The sequence below is a fragment of the Cucurbita maxima genome, unplaced genomic scaffold (assembly GCF_002738345.1).
Source record: "Cucurbita maxima cultivar Rimu unplaced genomic scaffold, Cmax_1.0 Cma_Scf00025, whole genome shotgun sequence".
Lineage (NCBI taxonomy): Eukaryota > Viridiplantae > Streptophyta > Magnoliopsida > Cucurbitales > Cucurbitaceae > Cucurbita > Cucurbita maxima.
The window spans coordinates 500,362-504,891 of NW_019272041.1; positions in this window are offsets into that span (position 1 = coordinate 500,362).

Genomic DNA, 4,530 nt, shown 5'->3' on the forward strand with positions numbered 1-4,530 from the left:
TTTCTTTTTTTTTTTTTTTTTTTTTTTTTTTTTTTAATTTATCTTGGTATTGACAGTTTGGCGGTACCCCTCCTTCTCCCTCGGTGCCTATCAAGGTTAGAACCTATGCACAAAGGGCTGTTTTAGCAACAAGTTCATCCTCTTGCCCGGCAATACTGCAACATCATTTTGGTGGTAATCGATCGTGTGCATCAAAGTGTTTCATGGCTCGTTAGTCCTCTCTTCCATGATGTTGCACTACCTTTATACACCTGAAGGAATGGGATTATCGTCTCATCGACGTTTATGCCAACAAGATAAATCGTTCATATTCTGTCGTTTTCTTTCTAATATGTTACCTTTCTTTTTCTTGCAGGTGAGCTCATGACGAGTAGTCGTGTGTGGGGAACGTTTGGAAATTATTCGTAGTTCATTGGGTGTCTTAAAATGAGAGGTAAGGTTCAGTTTGTCTTCGATGGTTTGCATTCTTCGGAAAAGTTCGGTGTTCCCTCCTTCCTTCCCTCCCTCCCTCCCTCTCTCTCTCTCTCTCTCACTCTCAATTTTCTCGCTTTGTTCATCGTTTTCTTCTTTGCAAGTGATTTTGAGAGGCTTGGGGAGCACAGCTGGAGGTTTTAGCGAGTTGTGGGGGTCGAGAAACGTGATTCTGAGACCCCCGTGGAATTTTCGACGGTCGTCGGGTTATTTATTTATTTATTTTATTTTGATTCGTTACACTCCCCCTAAGATTTATAGTACTAGTCATGAACCTGACAACCTGTGTCCATGGCTTCATATATTCCAAGTGATATAGTCTGAACTTTAAATCTAGGGCTTGCCCTGCGATACAGTCTGAAAACCTATGCCCAAGGTTTTTTGCATTCCAAGCGATACATTCTGAATACTTAATGCTCAAGGTTTCTATGTTTCAAGCAGCGTAGTCTGAAAACCTACATCTAAGACTTCCTACATCTCAAACGATGTAGTATGAATCATGAACATGTTGTACCTTGGGAGGTCTAGGAGCTTCTAGATTCATGGCTAAGGTAATTTAATCTTTTCTTGTCCTTGTCTCTAACAGGTCCTAGATTACTCTCTATGAAAGACCAAAAAAGTCACAGTGCAAAACATGAACATGACAGCCTGTAATCGTGACTAAGGTACCCCTAATATGGTGTAAGGCATCTCATCTAGGTGAGGGAAAACATGAGGCCGAACATGACATCCTACTAAGAAAACACGGTGAAAGGTATCTCACCTAGAAGAGGTAAACATGGGCCTCGGAAAGCGTTATCTAACATTCTTTCTTATCATGAAAACTTTAGTGCATGGAGTGTAATATCTTATATTGGTAGCTATAGAGCTTGTGTGGTATTTTTCCTTGGATTCTCGATCATAAACGTTTTACATATTTCATAATTGCAACATGTATTCTTTAACTCATGGACCCATTAGTAACATGCATGAGATGTTCTAGAAAGTTGTGAAGTTAAAATAAATTCCTTAGAGAGTCTAGAAGAATCTTGAATTTCTGAGGTCCTAACTTGGTTTAGGTTCCATCTTTCTTAAATCAACTCTAAATCTTAATCATATTTAATGTGCTTAAGAATAGGCCTTATAATAATTAGTAGGTCATTTGGAGCAACTTTAGACCTTGAAATATCATATAGAGTCTTAGGGACATTTTGGTCATTTTATCTCATAATTCTTGGTTTAGCTATTAACGTGTTCTAATAATTTTAAAATTTTAGAACATTATCAAATGTCATAAAATAAGATCTAATTGGAGATCATTTAGGTCATGAACCCAAGATAAGTTACCTTAAGGCCATTATGGTCATTTTACACCGTTACTTGGTTTAACTACTTAACGTTATCAAATGACCACCAAATTAACGGAGTTCATTTAGTGGGTTATTTTAACATTACTTAAATTCAAAGTAATTTGATCGGTTTAGGGCCTTACCTCTTGGTTTTTGGTGTTTTTCTTTCATATATTCTTAATTCGTACTTTTTAAGGTACATACAAAAATCCAAACGATTCCCACAAATATTTCCTAATAAAAGTTTAAAGTAGCTACTAACCTCGTTGTCAATGTTTGGAACCTCCGTTTTCAAGCTTCTGGTACTCGAATTACTTCAAATTTTCTTTGATAGATTCCTTAGAATGTCTAGTTTCTGGAACCATACATCCTTATTTTATGGTATTATATCGACCACTAAAATTTCATGTACATCAAATGTCATTTAGTGGATAGATTTCATAACTTACCACTCTCAGTAGACATTCATTTAGGTCATGATGCAATACCAAATTATTCCTATAAATATTTCTTAGGAAAAATCGAAGGTGTTACTTACTTGGTTGTGTAAGGAACTTCCGTACTCACACTCTAAATACTCAAATTCTCTCAAATTAAGGAACAAAAGAGATTTATGTGAGAATTGGTTTAGAAGATGATAAAATAATAAAAAAAAAATTGTTGGAGTCAGTTTGGGTGACGTGACCTGTTCAAGTGAATCAACAACATCATTATCTTTAGCCTTTGGGAACGCGATGTAGACCATGTAAGATAACTTTGAAAATTACCTTGACTACCCTTGTATAGTAATTATTTCCCTTCTTTTTTTCTTCAAACTTGTGGAGGATGAATCCGAAACTAACCTTGTGAATTTTGGTTCACGGTGGATGAAGTTACTCGTGTCCCAAGCTTCAACGTCTTCGAGACCTTCTACGAATTGGAGGTATGAGTTCTAGCTGGCCTTCAGCAAAGTTGTTGGAAATATTCTTATGATAGTGTATGAATTGGTTTGAGCTTACTTAGTTGAGTAGCTCTCCAATTGGAAATCTAACAAATAAAAGCTTATAACTTATTGTTTAAAGGGTCTTATCTCGTGTTCTTGGTACCAAATGTTGTGCGCCGAAAGCGGAACAAATATACTCACAACACCAAATTTACTCAAGGCATACAATATTGCACACAAAGCTTGATGATTTCAACCGCAGAAAGAATGACATTATATAGCCTTCTGCTAAACCTAAATATAAATTAACAGGCCTAAAAATTATTAGCAAGACCTTGAGAAGAGGTCTTGGTTCTAGAGAATAGGGCTTATGACAGTCCTTAACAATCTCCACCTTGTCATAAGATTTCCAAGTTGATAGCGAATTTGGTTGCTACCACATCAACACACTACTTCTTCCTTCCGACGTTGATGAGATCCAAACAATGACAGAACTTTTCACGAGCGACCACCTTTGTCAACATATCAGCAGGGTTATCAGCAGTTCCAATTTTTAGTAAACGAATATCCCCTTTGCTAATGATTTCTCGAATAAAGTGAAAACGGACATCAATGTGTTTTGTATGAGCATGATGGACTTGATTTTTTGACAAGCAAATAGCGCTCTGGCTATCACAAAATACATTTATATGTCCCTGCAAAATACCCAAGTCATTGATCAAACCATACATTCAAATAGCTTCTTTAAAAGCTTCCGTTACCGCCATATACTCTGCTTCAGTGGTAGACAATGCAACAGTCGACTGCAATGTTGAGCGCCAACACACAGGTCCACCAGCCATAGTAAATAAATAACCCGTGGTAGAACGTCGCTTATCCAAGTCACCAGCATAATCAGAATCCACAAAACCAGCTACACGATTGTCAAGAATGTACCTAAGAATCCATTTTACAGCCTGCCAATGCTCTTTACCAAGATTATGCATATAACGACTCACCATGCTTAGTGCGTGTGAAAGATCAGGTCGAGTACACACCATAGCATACATCAACGCACCAACAGCATTTGTATAAGGAATGTTCTCCATATATCTTTTGTCATCGTCAGAACTTGGACACATGGAAGCACTAAGCTTGAAATGAGGAGCAAGTGGAGTACTAACAGGTTTGGTTGAATTATTCAAACTAAATCTTGACAATACCTTGCGTAGATATTGAGACTGAGTCAACCAGACTGTACCTTTTTTTCGATCTCGCTCTATCTCCATTCCAAGTATTTTCTTTGCATTGCCTAAGTCTTTCATTTCAAATGTTTTAGAAAGCTCATCTTTGAGTTTATCAATCTCCACCTGTCTCTTTGAAGCAATTAACATATCATCAACATATAAGAGCAAGTAGATAAACGATCCATCATCGAGACATCGATAATACACACAATGGTCAAATTGACTATGAGTATACATATGCTCTACCATGAAATGATCAAACCTTTTATACCATTGGCGAGGGGATTGCTTCAGCCCATACAAAGATTTCTTCAACCTGCATACTAAATGTTGTTGTCCAACTACTCGGAAACCAACTGGTTGCGTCATATATATTTCTTCTTTCAAATCTCCATGCAAAAAAGCAGTTTTTACATCGAGTTGTGCAAGCTCAAGATTAAATTGAGCAACCAAAGCCAACAAAATTCGAATCGAAGAATGTTTTACCACAGGTGAGAAAATTTCATTGTAATCAATACCTTCCTTTTGTGCGTAGCCTTTAGCCACAAGTCGAGCCTTATAACGTATACCAAAAGGGTCTTCC